Source organism: Planococcus citri, chromosome 3 (genome assembly GCF_950023065.1).
Source record: "Planococcus citri chromosome 3, ihPlaCitr1.1, whole genome shotgun sequence".
NCBI lineage: Eukaryota > Metazoa > Arthropoda > Insecta > Hemiptera > Pseudococcidae > Planococcus > Planococcus citri.
Genome location: NC_088679.1, coordinates 53,357,937 through 53,378,072, shown reverse-complemented (window position 1 = coordinate 53,378,072; position 20,136 = coordinate 53,357,937). Strand labels below are relative to the sequence as shown.

Sequence of the window (20,136 nt, the reverse complement as noted above, 5' to 3'; positions counted from 1 at the left end):
AGTCAGACAGGCAAACATACGACCGTGAGAAGCCGGACAAATGGGTCAAAGACCTTAAGAGGCCAGACAGGAAGAAAGATGACCTTTCAAAGAAATCATAGGAAAGAGATGAAACATTAAGTTAGGTACCTACATTTTTTGTTGCACTTTTAATTCGAAGTTTTCAACAACAAAAAAATCTCTATCGATAAACCATAACAAAGGAATACAATTTTCGAAGTTGGAAAAACTTGAGGTGATTTTTGAAGAAAAAAAAGAAGATTGAAGCTAAAGGTTGAGAATTGTATATATAAAATTGGGCAATTTGTGATCTTTAATCGGCTGAGGTAAAATAAACATTTTTTCCCATTTAGTGGAGAAATTTCAGTTCATCTAACTCTAACATAAAATTACAAAAATAAATCAGATCTCAAACCCTAAAATTTGCTGATTTGGTTTCGGTGTGCTTACCTTTTTAAAAACAATATTTTTATGAAATAGTATTTCAAATTTTATTTCGGTTAGGTACGTACCAAACTACCCACCTACCTTTTTATGTACCTTAGAGCAGATCTAGTTTTACATATGTGAATATGCTTGCTTTGCAAATAATATTATAAATCAGCGCATTTTACCCCAAAATTTGTTTTTTTTTAGGGTACAAAATTGTCTCAAAAATGTCAACGTGCTTTAAAAAAAAAAGTTCACCCACCATCGATGATATCTGGTACGAGCCGATGTTGTCTTAGTGCGGTAAAACGTGATAGTAATATTGATGAGGTTTCGTCTTTCATTTTGTTTGTTATTAGGGACAAGAGAACGACCGCAGTGTATGTATTGAATTCAAATTCATGAACAGAAATTGATTAGGGTATAAACGAATGTGATTCGCAGTAATAAGTCATATTGGGATATGGCAAAGCTATAGGATTATGGCTTTTTTTCCGCCTGCGATACGGTTTAAAACGAGATTTATAATATTGAATCTTTTTTTTATTCAAACGGAAAAGTTTTTATTTTGTCGCATGTGCAGTATGGTTATAGATGAAAGTTGAAAAATAGAATATATTTCTTAAACAAATACGAATTTCGGACCTGCCTTTAACTCTAGGTACCTATCAATTTTTGTATAATATAGAGTTTCTTTCGCGTATGAAAAACGACGATGTTCGGTTATCGTTTAAAGCTGTAACACAAATCTCGGTTTTAGAAGTTCTGTCTCGAATTTCCATTCCGAAAACCGAGAAAACTCTTTTATTTTCTACGCGCGGTATTAATTTGAAACACACTCTTTTTCGTGACGATGACTCGGTTAGCTAATTTGATGAAAGAAATTTTACGACTGCGTGAAATTGGTATAGACGAATTTGAGGTGTCTCTTTTTCCAATCTGTAGCATATTAGGTAGTTACCCTTTTATGTGGTCTTATACTATTTTTGATTTAAAGCAAAACATTACTTTATCGAATACAATTTTTGGAAGGTAGTTTAAAAGTTACCTATCTAATGCTTAGTTAATTGAGCCTGTGTATGAAAAATGAATCGATCTTAAGCACGGTTTGCTAAACGAGAGTGGTATATAAGTTTACTTATCTGCAGAGTGCACGTGAATTCAAATTCGATTACGTTCACAAAGCATATCAGATTTCGTGTCAACATCGTTGTCAGCTGTTACTTAGGTACCACATGTGCATACATTAAATGATATCGAAAGAAGGAAAATCATTACAAAACTTCAAAGTGTGCATAGTATGTACCTATTATATTTGTATCTGTGTGCTTTGAGCAAGGGATAAAAATTCTCGATAATGCTTCTCAATAATGAAAAACATGAAGGTACGTCTACGTACTACGTATGTACTACGTACCTAAGCAAAGCATCAGGGTATAATGTAGACGTTTATTTGTGTTGACGAGTGATGGAGAAAATTCCTTTATACTTAGGGTACTGAACATAATAGCTAATATAGGGTACCTACCTCAATTTCCTCCATCTCTAATTATCACGTTTCAACAAAACCAAACTGACGTGAAATCATCTCGAAACATGCTTTAAACATTTAGGTATACCTATCTAGTACCTTACCTACCTACCGTTTCTTTTTACTCGCAAATTAGTTTCGGTTTCAAAAACAAAGCAAAATTTCAGAAATTTTGAGAAATGGGTTTTTGATGGTTTTGAAATGAAAGACAACCAATTTCAAAACCACTCTTGAAACAGTTTTGAAACATGTTTCAAGTTTCAAAAAATGCTTCAAAGCTGGCAATGAATTCATTCTAAAATGGTATTAAAACGATTTAGAAACGAATTTTTCGACAGCTTCGAAACTGTTTTGAAACTAATGGTTTCAATTTTGCAGATTTGAGTATAATAAAAGTAAAGGTACATAAATATTTATGCTGCTCTAAATGCAATGTTCAAAAAAAGGCTAATTTTGTCGATAGGGTTTTCTTTCTTTCTGTTAAAAATTTCAAACATTTTGGTCCTGATTTTTTTTTTTTTGGAATAAAATAAAGTTACTCCAAATTTTATTTGTGAAAAATGTAGGTAAGTTGAGTGATAATTAATGAAACAGATCTTCTGATTACGTGCAATGCATACAAGGTGGCTCACTTAAAAAGTCAGTAAAAAAATCGATTAATAAAATAGAGATTTTAAATAAATTATATTTCTATTATATGTACAATTAGATTGGGTAAGGATGTTCTGAAAAAGAAGTGAAACATTCATAAAATTAAAATCGCAAAAATTGAATATTTTCAATGGGAATACTTACTTTCTACTTGGGTACCTTTATTTTGGCTGTTTGATTTTTTTTTTCTTTTCAAATTTCAAAGACTATCATTTTTGTGAGGGGATTTTTAAATCAACAGGTACCTACCTATAAAGGGAAAGTATTGCAACCGACACAAAAATCTTCGAATTAGCTACGTCAAGGAATCGAAAGATCACCCCAAAATATCACATCAACAAAAAATTTAGGTATTGAAATTACAAGTGATTTTTTGATTTTTGGCGAATTTTTGAAAATTCTGGTTCATTTGTCATGAGAAAAAATGAAAATTTGATCAAAATGATATGAAAGGGTCAAACTTGGTTTGTGCGAAGTTCCTATCCATCAGGGCTTAGCTAGTAGTGGGCAAGGGAGTGTAGCTTGCACCCTCTCCCATATGCTGAAAATTTAAATGATTTGGAAAAATTGTGATTTTTTAAAATAAATTATAGAACTGTTTGATAAATTTTTGAATAAAAATATACATTTTCATTAACGGTTGGTGAACTACAATTACAAGTATATTTGGAACAAATTGACAAAGAAACTTATTTGCCAACTTTTTTGGAATTTGAATTACCTATACCTACATACACCTACATTTTTAAAAGCTTTTGCCTTCGCTTCGCTCGAGCCCAAGGTGTGTTTTTTTTCATTTATAAATTTTCTTCATTGAGATATGATATTGATGTTTATATTGTACAATAAAAGTACTTGTTTTGATTTAAATGATGTTTGAAATATCATCTCTTATAGATCTCCTTATCTTTAGCTGAAAGATATCTTATGGTTTACATCCCTCTTCTCTCACTTCCTCGAAAGATGTGTACGAAGAATTATACGATTTCGTGTTCGGTTTGTCTTTATTGTATGTACATTTAAAATACGAGACCTTTCTCAAGCAAAGGAACAACAACCAAGTTGTGTTCTGAATTATTTTCAAATAAATAATATTCCTTACTGTAATCAAATTGGCCGCCAAAGTTTCAAATGTTAGGTCGGTGGAACAAGACACCTTAAGAAATTTATGTAGTATCTTGAGAAAGTTAGCAGACTAATGAAGTTGTTTCTCATTTTACACCTTGTTCGTGTAGAATTACCATGTGGTGTTTTGTTCTTGTGTGTTTTTTAGATAAGGATTTTTTTCCTAAATTTTGGTGTTTAGATATATACATTTTTTTTTTTTTTTTGGAAGGGATAGATATTTGTATTCGTATTCTGAAGTTTGAGAGCTTGGACTGTTTTCAAAGTTTAGTTTATGGTTGGATATTTTTTTTCCATTTCGGAGGCCTTGCCAGTGCATATTTTGATAAGATGTTAGATATAATCCTACCAAAAATTTGAAGTAGGTATAACAGACGAATCGTCCCAAACCTTTATGCCTCACTTTTTTCTTGAAATCACTTTTTTGTGAGACCATTTTTTAATAATAAATACGTAAAATGTATTCTTCCAAGAAAAAAATGCTTTCATCCTTCGAAAAAAAATTTTTGAACATGAAGAATGAATTTTTACTTTTTTTCATTGCGGCTCGGTGCAGTTCGTTTACCAATTTGTTGGAAAATGTTACCCATCAAGAATCTCACCCGCTCTTTCAAACGCAGTTTCCAAAATTTAATTTATTTTTTCGTAATTTTTCCGCAATTTTGTTTCTCATACTTATGAAATCGCGTCTGGAAAATTCTTTTTCAACGAAGCGAGGTTTTTATCGAGTAAAAAAATTGCGTGTGTAAATTTTTCGGCGCTGTTTGGGTTTATATATCATTTTTATTTACGTAGATTGCTCAACTGTACCTTGTAATGATGTTGCACTATTTTTTGATTGATATACTGCTTTAAAATTTCTGTTATATAGAAATATGATACGAGTGAAATTGTTTTTTAACGGTCCGTCACTGGGTTTTATGCTCTTGTGTGTAGCGTTTTATTTATATTTATTTATTTATTACGTATGTTGTGGTTTATTTTCGAAGCATTATTTTTCGGATATTTCGTAGTGACAAATTACACACTTTCTCACGATTGAATCAATGAAGGGTGGATTAATAAATTCAAGGTTGAATAGAAAGTATGTCTAAGAAACCTGAGAAACTGTCTAGCCAAAGCTTAAATCGCAAATATTCCCTCAGAGGCAAATTTTATTCGTAGCAATGACCTACAATATAACAGATGTCATCACTTTTTCCACTCAATTTACTCGGTTTATCAACAAACAAAAAAGCGGAGGAAAAAATTACCACTGGTTTTCAGTTTTCACCAACTAGGTAATCGCAAACTCGCCAAGATTTAAGATTCTTTTTACCACGAAATCGTGTAATAAAATGCAAGCGAGATGTAAACGCGTAACAGAATTCATCAAGGAAAAGGTGTTTTCTGTAATTAGAATAAGAAAGTAGGGTAATTTTTCAAGCACTCGTAAATGGGAAAATCTTGTTCTGGTTAAAAGTATAACTGTACGTTATTAATAACCGAGGTGTTTTTTTTCTCATCGAATTACCTTGGAATAATATACCCGAGCCTATTTCATACGTAGGGTGAAATTTTGTGAAAAAATGGCTTTACTTTCAACAACGCTTGGAAAAAATACGAGTTGCACGAGTGAGTAAAAAAAAAATGAGAATTTCGTTATCGTTAGGTCCGTTTAGACTTTGAAATTAATACCGAACCGAGGATATATTCGAATTTGTTTACGTTCTGGGGTTCGTATGTGGTACCTAGTACAACCTTGAGAAGTGAGAAAAAATTCTAATAATTTGTATTCTCGAGATTGAGAAAAAAAGGGAGAAAAAAGCAGCGAAAAAGAGTTATATCGTCTATGGCAAACGTACAGATAGAATGAAAAAATTGAGTGTTGTATGTCTTCGACAAAGGGTACAAAAAATGAACAACTTTTACCAAACGAAAAACAAGCGACAGATGGCTATTTTTATTTCAATTCTTCACATAACGCCGAATATATACTCGACACACCGGAATGAAAAAAAAACCTATCGTTTTGACAATATTTTCATTCTATCGTGTTTTTTTTTCTTCTTCTGTAGCGTTAAACGCGTGTCTGTGTCTTTTTTTTATCCCTTTCTTTTCAATTTTATCGAAATCTGCGAACAAGAAGAGTACGAGAGGGTGTTCCTTCCTATAGCGTTGGATGGAAACAATTTACAAAATTAGCACCTTTCATCTTCATACCTATCTAACTGGGATGAACTCTTTAGGTAATGAAAATGCGACTACCTACCAAGTCAACTAATTAGCTAATTTTTAGTTAAAAAGATTACGTCGCTTAGTATTAATCACGTCGTATATGGTGGTAATAAAATTGCCGAATGATGTACGTGTTAATTTAGCATTTTAGGCTGTGATTTGATGGCTGCTGCTTTTGGCGAACGTTTCCATATACTCTATGGTAAAGAGCTAAGCGTTATTAATTGTAAAATGAGGTAATCGTAAATTAAACGCCGCGGAATTCCGGTAACTAGATTTAAAAGCCTTAACGATAGCTCTCTATACAGTATATCAATATACATACTACGTTATGCGAGTATACTAGAGATAGCTATTTATGCCGTTGCACGAGCTGCCATCGGCGTGCAATTCATTTACCACTTTGTGCCTACTAGTGAGGTTGGATGGGTGGTATAAGGCGAGAAATTTACGGAGTAAGTTTTCGCAACCAACTTACATAGAACTCGATCTGACTTGAGGATTGTTTATCAAGCCGTATAAGCATAAATAAATTTGGCAAAAAAATTCGGATTCGGCGTTTTGTTTGCTCGCAGCTTCCTTTTACATAGCCACAAGTTTGCATTGAAAAGCCATCTCTACGGATTCGCCAACAGTTTCATCAAACTGTAACTATAACTCCCATTGGAGGGAAAACGCGACATCGAAGCTGAATTCGGTATTGGATTTTCGCGCGCGTTTTATTCTCTAGGTGGCTGTACGTGTGTATAAGTACCTACAGTGGTAAAAAAAACTTCAAAAAAATAAAGGAAACGAAAAAAGAATAACCAAAACCAAGGTTATGCAAACTGCGTATAACTGTAGCTTCAAGCTTGCTTGTCGATATGATGGTATCGTTTATTTCGGAAACGTGTGCTATGTGGTAATTCATCCGCGTTAACGTATTCTCATTTTTTAATTTCAGCCAATGTGTTTCGATAAAAATTGCATTTTTTTCTGATATCTTTTGCGAAAACGAATTCATAAAGGAGCCCGTTATAACCGTACAATATACAAACTGAACGAGTTGTAAGATTTCTTTTTATCGTACCATCTTATGTATTATATTCGTATTGTATCCGAGTAGTAACGTCAAGATTAAAGGATTTTCAGATATGTGTATTGTGTACTATACACATGTCTATGTACATAGATAATTACATTTTGCTACGAGCTTAGGTATTCTTTTCGATCCTATCAACTGTAGCGCGAGGCTACTGTGTATTTTTACAGCTTCGCGTGAAAGTACCAATAAACGGTCAATACTGAAAAATGATTTTTTTGATTTCATGTGTTAGATGTAGAGTACCTATGAATTAGATTCCGATTTTGCTGAAGATACAGCGGGAAAAAAAAGGAGTAAAGAAGGAGGAATGCTGCAGCATTTTTTGTAAAAGTTACATAGGTAGTTGTATTGAATAACAGATATTTTAAATATGGGAGTACAAGTTTTAAAAGTACATGTACTTAGTATGTCTTCAATAAGATTAGGTACCTACTACCTACTGATGGAGTGCACAAAAATTGAAGAGTTTTCTCCTATGGGAAAATATTAACAACTTTCCATTTGCTTGAGCCTTGAGCCAATTCTCTACAGATGGAGAAATGAACTATACCTATTCTATGGAAGTTAGGAATAAACCTGGTTCTGATTCACAAAAAAATAAAAATCAAATAGAGCTTTTAAATTAAAAAAAAAAAAAAAAAAAAACATTTAGATTGCAGTGTGCAGGCAGGTTTGGAGTTGTTGAGGCTTACTGGAGCTGTTGGAGTTTGTAACGGTGATTCGATCAAAAACAATCTTTCAGCATTTGAACGCTCTAGGAGTAGTTGAGGCTCATTGGAGTCATGGAGGGTGGTTCATTTAGGCGAAAGTTATTAGGCAAACACTGGCAAACAGTTTTTTTTCAACTCCAACTCTGAGCTAACTCTGAATCAACTCTACGTTAACTTTTTGTCTGACTCTTTTCAAAAATGAGTTGAGAACACCGTTAAATTGTGGTATTTTTTTTCAAAAATTTTAACGTTTTTTCAAAAAGTAAAATCACAGAATTTGACCCAAAAAATCTCAATTATGAAAGATACACGAAAAATCAAATCAAAAAATTATCGAGCACTTGCTAGGGTGTTTTAAATGTAAATTCTTCAATTTATGTATTTGAAAAAATATGCATTAGGTAAACGCCTTTTTTAGGGGTGCCTTAAAGTGGGGGGCTTTAAAAAAAGGGTTCAAAATTACGAATATTGAGGAAGCTTAATTGAACTTTTTCAAAAACGTTACGTTTGGCGCAAATCGCAGAATTCTAGTTTTCAGGGGTTCCCAAAATATCGAAATTACGAAAAATTGGAAAATTGGATTTTTTAGTACCAGCGCAAAATTTTATTGAGCTCAAAATTTGGGGTGGTTCCAAAATTTTTCAAAAATAACCCCCTCTCCCATTTCGACCCCCCTCCGAGGACCGAAAATAAAAAAATCGCCTCGCATAACGTTTATCGGGTTCAATAAGGGTGGTCGAGTCGATAACTGTCTGGGCCCAAAAAATGGCCTTATCGGGACTCTTCCTTTGCTGTAAAATGTTATCCCCTGAAAATTTTTTCAATTTCCCCGAAGGTACTGAATGTTTTTGGGACTTTCAGAGGAAACATTTTCACATTACGTAAAACAAAATTGGAATGAGATAAGTCAGATATCAGGGGGTTTTGATTTTGAAAAATGAGAAAAAATTGGTAAAAAACCTTGGATCTTTAGAAATTTGTGACCAAAAAATAAATAAATAAATACATAAATAAAACTTATTGTTTTGAATTAGGAAACAATTCCATTTTTTGATGGAATAAAAATTTGTGTAGAGAGCAAAAATGCAAAAAATTTCCAAAAATTTGTTCAAATTCAATTTTTAAATACTTATATGAGGGAAAAGGATATATAAGTACCTACTTATCGGCATCTCATGTTCAAAAATTACCTTCCAAAGTTTCAAAATCAAATCCCAAAAATAATGTGTATTTCCCGTACAACTCTAGTAGATAATCTTCTAGAATGCAATTTTTTTCTGTAAGAAAATTTTTCCAAAAATATCACAATGAAAGTTTTAGAAAATCGAAAACTGTAGGACATTTGAGTTTGACCTGGTTACATTGTAATTTTGTCGTAAGTGAAATGCTGTCTTTTGAGGCATTGGATCTTACTTTGAGGGCTCTTTGAACTTTTTTAGGGATTTATTTCCAAATTCGAACTCTTTTTTTGACAATACTTCAAATGTGCAAAGTACAATGGCATTGGCGAATAAGGTTCATTGATAGTTGTTTGAGTGCTTCTGAGGTCCTTGAGATTCCAAGAGTTTCTGCTCGACTGCTCGTGCTCGTTGGAATCGTTATAGGTTCGTTAGAGTTGTTACGGTTTGTTGGAGTCGTTGAAGCTCAATAGAGTCGTTGGAATCTTTGCGACTTGTTGGATTCATGGAGTTGTTGAGCTTGAGCTCGATCATTGGAGTCACCAGATTCCTTAAGATAGCCGACAGTTACCTAAGTTGATATTCTTTGGGTTCATGGAAGTAGTTAGGGTTTCATTGGAGTCGTTAGGTTTGTTGGAGTCAGTCGTTGAGGTTCAGGAGGCGTTAAGGTTCTTTGGAGTTGTTAAAACACTTTTTTAAGATAACTCGATTTTCCGATCTTTGGGACTACTTTCTTGAAATTGTTAAAGTTATGTTTTAATTCAAGTACATACATACTTTCATAATTTATTTAGGTGGATAAATTATAATTTTCGTGTTAGGAGAACAAAATGTGTTATAAGTGTATTCGTAGGTTCCATCTTCAAATCCCACCGAATTTCTCATCCCAACTATTCGAGGCAATTATTTAAATATTACGTACAATAATTTTATTGATTCTGCCAACGAATAGAAAGTTTTTCAAAAATCATCTAAAATTGTGACATATTGTGTACCTACCAACTCAGTAAGTACTTACCTACTTACGTTTCTTTTGTTAAGAAAAAGGCTAGGAATTTCATTTCAGCTGGATTTTCATAAGAAATGCACGAAACATTGTAAATAAATAACTTGTTATTGGGGAAAACTACAGAATACGAAAGAATCTTATTACCGATGTTGAAATTGCCGAATAGTAGCTAGTAGGCATTGAAAAAAAATAAAAATAGGAACGTAGGTACTATAACTTTATTCTTTTGTAATATCAAACGATTTGACGTATTGGTTGTTTACCTACCTGCTTTAAAAATATGTCTGTCACCTGAAACTCGTTTTTTCTCACGAAATTGTATCCAAACTATAAGGCATGGAATAGGGAAAGAAAGAGTAAAATATGAAGCTAATCTAGAATGTGGAAATCAAAGCTAATTTTTATTGTTTTCGAAAATAAATTTTTTTTTTCTTTTGAAATGTCATAAAACTTGAGGCAATTTTAGTGTCGCATTGTGAGAAACAGTCAGTTTTCAAATGATTCCGGATCAAAAATCGCTATATTTCGCTTAAACAGTGCCTGAAATAAGGACGTCGTCGTTTGTGCATGAAAAATCCTGTGAGAAATTTTTTTCGTTTAAAATTTGTGTATTCGTGAGCCAGGATGTGTATCTGCAACTTGTAAGGGACGTAGAAAAAATCTGAAATTTTGTTCGAAAACAAACTTTGGTTTAATCTTTCATATGCCCAGGAGAAATCTAACGAACAAAATTTGTAAATTTTTATCACGCTTTGCAAGTTTCATGTTCACTACTGGGTTGAAATTAGTCTTGAAAAAGTAAAATTTCACAAGGGCAATTATCTTGTCAAATCGTACTTTAATTAATTTTCTGAATCTAATTTGATACAAATTTGAAAAAATGTCCGAATTTATTTATTATTGAAAGAAAAATTAGAGCGAGCTTAAAACCTTCGGTTTGTAGTTGTAAGTTTACAAAATTTTTCAAATGTCATCTACCAGTCACAGATATTTTTTGGGCACAGAACAGTTGATAGTAAGACGTGCTCATCAATTGAGAAGTCGAAATCAAAATTATCCAAGTGATAGGAATACCTATTGAGTCAGTTATCTCGTCAAGACCATTTGATGATTAAGAAAAATTATGAATTTCCCAAATACCTATCCGTTGGATTTCAAACTAGCCCCCATTCCACTACACACATAAAATTTGTAGGCTTTTTTCTTGCTCGATAAGACACTTGGGCTTTAAAATATCGGCATATTCATCGCGTTTTATGGATAATAAATTTAAATGACGCGCGATTCGACTTTTAAGAAAATTAACGTTTTTACGAGAGGGGAATGTGGAAATGTGTAAAAAATGTGCAAACGATGGTAATGTAATTTTTAAAGTATTCCGCGAGCGTTCATACACTATTTTGAGAGCCAGAATACATGAAAATGAGAGCGTTAAATTATTCGTAACATTTGAGTGGCGTCAAGGTGCATTCTGAGTGCCAGCGAGTGTTTTAGGAACTATGTGATATCGCCAAAAGGTTTTAATGAATTCAACGTACAATATCCTTTGTTTAATGAAATGACATTTGCACGTCATTCGAATACCAAATGGCTACTTAAATAATGCAAAACGTCGTCTTGGACGGAAAGTTTTTATAACGAAATACTTTTAACAAGCTTTTCGTCGTGTTTAACAAGTTGCCGAACGGAAGGAAATATTCCTACGGCGAAAAATCGCTGTATTTTTATTATAATACGACGTCTTCGCCATAAATTAACGAGCTGCACAAGAACATTACGGTTACAGGGATTAAACCTAATAATATGGTAAGTTGGCAAATATTTGCCGAAATCAAATGCTCCGCGGCGGTCACGTTTCGCATTCGAATTATTGCGAGAAATAAAATCTTATCATTGAATGGTTCGACGAGGAGCAAAAATGTCCCTTATTATCATTATTTTTGATTTTTTCCATTTCTTCAGGAATTTTTGGTCGGTCCAGATCGTCGAATGACAAATTCGGGAATTGATTTTTAAAATACCTCTGTGGTAACAACCCGTTTTAATTGAACCAATTAAAATTCCCTCGAGATGATCACTTTAAGCCGCCGCAACTTGTACAAATAATACAAGAATCATGATGATGTACAAATAGATAGGTATATAGAGTAAAACTTGGCCCGGCTATAGAATTCACGCAAGGTCTCCCCGAGTATCAATATATATGCTTCGTTTATTTTAAAAGAGCCGGGAACTAATTATCATATAAATCGGATTACGTCCGTTGTTCATTCATGCTAGCGTTATTTTAAGCCTCATCGTTGATATCTGCCGCAGAAAAGCAACATGTACAATTTTCAGCTGTTCTTGGCCATATTTCAAAGCTTAAACCGCTTACATGTAAATTTTCTAATTTCTATTTAATTATGGAAATATTTCGAAGAGATTTTTTACTTGTACCTAGGTGTAGATTTATTTTTGGCTAAATTTGAAGGTTATTTTCCTTTGAGCTTGACCTTTGTATGGGTTTTTTCATTTCCTGTTCCACATTTCCAGAGTAAATTTTGTTTGTGGTACGTTTTTTGGAGCATCTCATAGAAGAGCACGTTCAAAATTGAGACTCAGATCAAACATGGTTGAAAAAAATCCCAGATAACCTGCTTCTAATAGTCCCCTCCCATCTCTTCCAAATTTTCTGTTGCTATAGTGTTGATTTTTAGATTTTTAGAGATTTTTTCAAAAAGGGAGAAACTTTGTCTTGGATTTCAACTCATTTTTTGATACACCACTCCCCCCCCAACCCACACCACTCTTACAAGGAAAGCTTAGGGAACCTCCATAACCCATCAATTCCAATTGAGCTGAAATTTAGGTTATTGAAAGAGTACGTCCAGTGGCGTAGCCAGAATTTTCTCAAGGAGGGGGCAAAACCAGATTTTTAGGCATGAAAAATCGAAGTGAGGGGTAATTTTCTGGAAATCTATTGTAATGTGTGGTGATTTCATGAAAATAAAGGCAACATTTTTGGAAAAAAAATGGGTCCAAACAACAAAAAAACGTCCATTTCTGCATGTTTTCTTTCGAATTTTCGCTCGCAAGGGAGGGCATGGCCCTCTTCGCCCCCCTTGGCTACGCCACTGAGTACGTCACCCAGACTTCGCAATCAAATTTTGAGCAGTCTTAAGTTGATTTTTCGATTTATGAAAATTTTTATAAAAATGGTGAAAATGAAGTATTGGCGAACGTAAATACTACCTATAATATCATTTTTCTACAAGAACAGTAAATTGATATTAAAAGTCTTAACATTGGTTTCTATTTATTAAAACCCCCTCCCCCCACGGATTGATTTCACCATTTTTGAGCTGATCCAAAGTCTCCAACAAGTTGGTTGTTCTCCAGCAGTTTTAAATCGCTCCAGAAAGTGTTTTAATCAGCTTTGGCTGATGAGAATTTAATTGTGATTGCAAATTGATTAGGGCAGGCGAATTGTAAATCCATGGAAACGGTTTCAAAAATGTGTTTTTCACAAATTCAAAATCTCAATTTAAAAAAAAAATAAATCCAAAATAGCCTACCTTTTCAACAAATGACTCAAAATTTCTCCTAACTCTCAAAATCGACTCCTCAAAATTTTCAGCTGCCGGAGTTGATTAGAACACCTTCTAAAACGATTTAAAATTTCTGAAGAAAAGTTGGACACCTTTTTTTGGGAGCACACTAATTCTCGAAAGTTGTCCATAATTTTTTGTACTCCCCCTCACCCCAAACATCCAAAAGAATTGAATTTCGTCTCATCTGTTCAAAAAGTCCTCTTCTTGTTCCAAAATTGACAAACAAAAGCCCTATTTTTTTCCACACTTGCTTATATTAAGTTTCTGAGTTTTTTTGCTAAATAAAAGGTGTAGATTTTTGGAAAAGTTGTCAAAAAGTATCAATTTTTGGGGAGAAAATGTCTAAAAATGTCAATTTTTGGTAAAATTGTCATAAACGGTTGGTTTTGGCCAGAATTGTGAAACAGTTTATGTTCTTGCCAAGATTGCCCAAAAAATCCCGTTTTGGCCAAAAGAGTCAAAAAGTGTTTTTTTTTTTTGGTCAAAATTGTCAGAAATGGTCCATCTTTGACGAGTTGACAAAAGTTATAATGTTTTTTTGTCAAATTCACAGAAAGTAGTTTTTTGATAAAATAGTCAAGTGGTCGCAATTTTTGGAAAAATTGCTAAGGTGCTTTTTTTTGCCAAAATGTACAAAATCATTGATTTTGGCCTCTCCTACCTAAAAAGTCATTTTTTTGCTTCAAAAGTTCCCAAACAGAAGTCCTGTTTTGTGCAAAATTGCTTAAAAGCTTCTTTTTTGTCAAACTTTATTCCCCCCTCCACATTCTTTCATTTTTATTCAGTTTTTATGGTGGAAATTTTTCGATATTTTTGAACTTTTTTGTAGGAACACTTTGGAAGAATTATTAAGTTGACAACAGTTGCTTCGGAAATGCAAAATACTGAAAAAATCATGCGACGATGTTTTTTTCTGCTGTTTGGGGACTTTCATGACACGTCCTCGATTTCGAATCAGGAAAATGTATGTTTCCAATTCATACATCAAAAATTTTATTTTTGCATCTCTGGGGAAGAGAATTTTGCTCGCGCAAGTTCCAAAAATGGCCATTTTCAAAGAAAAACATCAAACGTCCCATTTGAAATTTCACTTACTCGCTCCAGGTCACTTCGGTTTTATTTTATTTTTCTTTCTTGCTATAAACATAATATAGAATACTTTTAAAGGAGAGCAATTGTAGCGAAATATTTTTTTGAATTGCCCATCAACTCGTTAAAAGGAGCCGACAGCCGCCAGTCGTGCAGTGAAATATTTCTCGATATTATCATACCGACATCGGTTACATTATGGTTAAAAGTTACTATCGCGTCGTATTCTTTTCAAATAGGCACCTAAAATTTCCCTCGTGAATTGGAAGCTGTATTTAGAGTGTAATTTTCAAAAATATCGGAATATAAAATTATACATCATGTTGCTTGACTGTTTGATGTGTTGATTCAGAAATGAAATAGGTACCTAGCTATTTATTAGTAGGTTTTTAAAAACAATATGTAAGTAAGCATTCGTATCAAACTACCTATAGGCAGGCAGATGTACCTACATGAATAAGTAGGTATGCATAGAACATGATACTTTCTGTTCAGCACAAAATGAATAGATGTAGATTTTCAACATTGAGTAATATGTGAAAAATTTCAAAAGCTCCGTAACCACGTTGATGAAAATTGAAATTTGATAAGTACATAAGTAAGTGCAAATGTGACAGTATAACGGAAAAATTAATGGGATGGAAAACTACCAAGTTTCAAATAAATTCTCTTTATAATATGTAGTATTCTATCGATGATAGGAAAGTTACTAGACTTATTTAATTTCAACAAAAAAGTAGGTACCCATAAGTAACTTCTTTTCCAAAAAATAAGCTCAATGTTCAAATAGAACAAACGAGTTGTATGTAGATAGGTACGTTATTTTCCATATGTGTGATAATCAAATTGATCCTTTTTGATCATCCTATTTAGCAATTTCACGCCTTTCGTTCGATAACTATATAACGAATTTAGTGTTTGCTGGGACCGCACTAATAAAACTCGACACATCATTACACCAATAAAAAGGATTTGATAATAGCGATTAGAACAGAAACAACGCGTTTCAACCTTATATACGTAACATAATGAAACGCAGAGAATACAAAAACATTACGAATTGGTTGTGATGCGAAAGCCAGTTAACAACTAAAATGAAAAGAAAATTCGTGGTCTACTAAAAAAGCTACTTTCGATTCTATCCGAAATAGCAAGTGGTTCGAAAATTTTCAACAGGACATCTCAGTTCTTGTACGGAAATCGCTGCAACACGAGTAGGAATTCAGAATAAGGTAGGGTTATTTTTCCAGAATCATATTTCTCGGTGGTATAAATTGGTATAGGAATTTACAAAGATACGATTTTTCGTCGTCGAGTTTCTCTATACGTACTACGTAGGTATAGGTAATCCGCTAAATGTAAAAAGAGGATATGTGACGGGAATTGTTGGCATTGTTTTTGAAACTTGTTGGTTGAAGCTTTGAAAATAAGGAAGATGAGTTTAGGGATATGTGATGCCTACTTGGAATGTTCAGTTCAATGTTCAGTAAGGGTGGCACATGATTCGAGTGGGTAAATATTTTAGTTCGTGTAGGTAGATACAACAAGGTAACTACATAATTTAGAATATGGTTAAAAATAACTCAAATTTTTCGCAAGGCCAGTAGAAGAAAAAAATATGTAGGCACAACAAAATCTTCCAGAAATATTTTCTCGTTCGAAAACCTGAAAAATATCCAAATTGAGAAATAGTATAATCACAATGGGATAAGAATAAAAAAACAATGTAAAATTGTTCAAAGAAAATCACCCATTGATTGTAAAACTTTACTGGTAGTTTTTAGGAAAACTGACTGATTACGTTTCGAATTTTATTGTTTATTTTCATCCAAATTAGGAATGAAAATTGACAGATCAAATATTCAGGTGGGTAAACTTTTATTGTACTATCTAAAGAAAAATAAACAATCAGGCTAAACGACGACATTTACATTTTGATTTTGGATGAGAACAAAAAAGATATTTAAACTTTTAATCAATACAGGGTAGGTACCTATATTCGATTATGTAAATATTTTTCATGTGAAATATACGTACGAAGAGCGAAAAGTTTTTATTCGTGATTGAGGCAAAGTTGTGGAAGAAAATTTGCGGGTTATATACTTAAATGAAGAACCAAGGATGAAATTGTTAGGTGAGATATCATTTATAGAAGCTACGAAGATCTAAAATTTCAAAAAGAGAGAAAAAAATAAGAACTTGGTTTAGCTGACAGAAGCTTTGAGCGGAATGGAACGAATTGGAAGTAAACTGTTCAAGGTTACGACGAAGAAAATTTTTTATCGTAAGGGAACCATATCGTCACATATGTACATGTATTTTATATTTAATATTCCATTCGATATCTGAAAGAAATGGATATTTAAACAAATGGAGAATTTCACACTAGAATTTAATGTCGACGAACGTGTAGATATCGTCATGGTTTTCCACCATAGGTATAGGTACCCACCTATAATACTGTACTTACTCGTATGTGCGAATAAGAGATGATTTTCACGTACGTATATGTATGTAAGATAGCATTAGAAGCGTGTGATTTTCAAACGTTCGTCGAAAAGTTCATCGGCATTTCGCCTATATGGTTTGTTGAAAGAATTTTAAAACCAAAAGTAATTACGAAAAGCTTTAAAAAAGTGCCAAAGTCTAATTCGTAATGTTGTCATCCCAATCACGTCTTTTTTTTTGTCGCCCTGTGCACATGAATACGTTGTTTCTAGCAGCTGGTTCAAGATACTTATTACTCAAAATCAGTCACGAATTCTTACCTCTCGCGAAATAACGTTTGCGTGAAAAAAAATAAAAGAACGAGTACAAAGACGATGAGGTATACCTATCTATATACACGAAATCCTCACTCTACACAAGAAGGCCAATTAACTGTCAAAAGTTAAAATAACAAAATTCAATGTATAAAAGATTTTTTCAAGTTTTAGGTATACATTTTTCATAACTGTTTACTTTCGAGTTGAAAATTTTTTCGATTATGAGAGTAAACAAAGGAAGGGCTTTGCGGACTTGGTCTACACTCAAAATTCGAATAAGTTGAACATTTTTTCGGCTTCGTTTTTTCTCGCCAACTGTTTCAAAACAGTTTGCCAGTGGTAATTGGAAAAACACCGATCGAATGAGGGATGATATCTGAAGCGGTCAGCTTTTGCTGCGTTTGCATTTCATATTTTTTCATTTTTATTCTGTTTTAAGGGGTTTGTCTACTTCCTTATATTTTTCTTATGTTCGTTTTTTTTCTTGTAGGTATAGGTAACTAACTTCGTGTCGAGTGGATTTATTCGTAAATTATCTGTTAAACATGAAAAATATAGCCACGTGTTTTGGCATCTGAAGGTGCCTGTAGAAAAGTACTTTATTTTTTTTTTCAAATAGGTATCCTAAAAAAATCATTTTTTGTTTTCATGTACATATTTCATTTCACCCTCTGTTTTGTACTTCTTGATTTATCAATTTTCAAAATTTCTTGCTCTGCTCTCCCTCTGCTCGGGCCATTTCTCGTCTCTTTTTCAAAATTTGCTCAGGCCATTTCTCGTTTCTTTTTCAAAATTGAATTTTTTTTGTAATGGCAAAAAAAAGTTGATAGAAATTGAGGAAGAATTCGAGATTTTGAAAGAATTTTGCAACTTTTCAACAAGCAACTTTTGAATTTGCAAATGTTCAAATAAGTTTCAAAATCCATAGAATATCTCAAATTTTTCCTCAATACAAACGAACAACAAACATAAATTGGTAGAATTAACTGAAAAATCTCCCACTACCTGAAAGCTAAAACAAACAAAAACAAACACCAACAAGAAATTGAATAGAATAGGAGAGTCCTTACCACTTGGGTGATGGTAATGATCATTGTCTCCAACCTCATTAACGTAGGTTAGTGCTTACCCAATATACCCATTACCACCTGGATGATGATAAGACAGTGATGATGGAAAAGGTTTTTACCACCCATGGTGTTCGCTTAATTCGAAATTTATTTTCTAAAGGATTGTAAGTAAATCAATAAAATTGACGTCGGCTTCGCTTTTGATATGGCCCTTTTCCCTTTTTTACTCTTTTTTTGGTGCAAATTTTCGTAATTAATTGCAATTTACTCAAGAATCTACTTGATTAATTGCAATTATGTATAATTACGGCGTTGAATGCCTCATGTTAGGCCACATCTACGTATATTAAAATTTCAAAAAAGTCGGCCCATTCATCTAAGAGAACATTCAAGCCAAAGAATTTTTCAACTTTTAGACCGAAAGTAAAAAAAAAAAAGTATCATCTTCATCTGAAAGATGCAGTACAAAACCTTACGTTAGTTCTTCGAGAAATTTCTGTGAATATACTGAAAAAACTTTCTTTGAAAAATAACTTTTATAATCACAGTCTACTCATGAAGTGAAAAATACCTAATTACGTGCTTATCTAAATATTTTACGTATAGATATAAAATTCGATCTTTGTTTTCCTATATACCTATTCTTCGATTTTAATTACAATTTTTTTACCTCTTGCAATGACAACGAGTTTACGTTGTACGTAGTACGTACCTAATAAAGAGAAGACTTGGAAAAAATTCAAAATAATTTGCTTTCATCGAAACTTCATTCTGTTTTGACCTCTTTCTTCTACTTCACAAAAAAAATCTCCTTACTTTTTCCTAAAGAATCGAAGGAACCTAAATATTTCAATAGAACCATTTAATGAACCCGGTACAATCCGTTCCACTCATGGAAAATTTCTGGATTGAAAAAATTGAAGAGCATTCTCATGTGTACGTATTACTAGAGCAAAGGCTACAAGATGATTTGAATGGGCCACATAAATAATTACGTCAACCATCGCAGTTACTCTCTGGTCTATTCAAAGAAATTTCGGATGACAATTCTAAAAAGCTGAATTACGTATAATTTCGCGTCGAAATGATCAAAACGTTTTTCTGCACACAATGAATCAAAGAAAGGACTACTTTTAAATGGGGATTTATAGGCGTAAAGCGTACACCGTATATTCTGTTGTGTTACATACCTTTACCTACCTAGTACCTACCTATATTCACAAGTTGAATAGAATCGTTTAAAATTGCTCTTTTTTTGGCAAACTCGTTCCACAAGCGAGAAAACTGAAAAATAAAATACGCAGGAAAGTTTATATACCTACGTTGACGCGGAAAAAGTGAAAACAGTGATGGACGAAGCAAATGGTATACTCACGCGGGCCATATAGAAAAAAAGTTTGTCTTTTTTTTTGAGATGTTTATATTATATACATTTTTAATCGTGTCCTAATACCAATCTATCTGGATGGTCAATGTTCAATTTGAAGTTTATATTTGGCTTGTGCGAAGAATGGCAAAAAAAAACTCGCAAAGGTTTCCCTATAAATATTTTAACGAAAACATATTTTTCTTTTTTTTCGCACATGTCATCGTGTTTACTTTTAAATTCGATACGACGGGTTGAGTAAATAATATATTGAATTGTTGTCAATTTTTTTCACCCTACTTAGGGTAAACTAGCAGTG

General features: G+C 33.0%; 1 protein-coding gene across 9 annotated transcripts in view; it reads left to right on the top strand.

The window, feature by feature from the left end:
- Nucleotides 1-20,136, top strand: part of LOC135840476 (calcitonin gene-related peptide type 1 receptor-like) — a 123,930-nt gene that overhangs the window by 77,410 nt on the left and 26,384 nt on the right. The gene's annotated exons all lie outside the window — the stretch shown is intronic.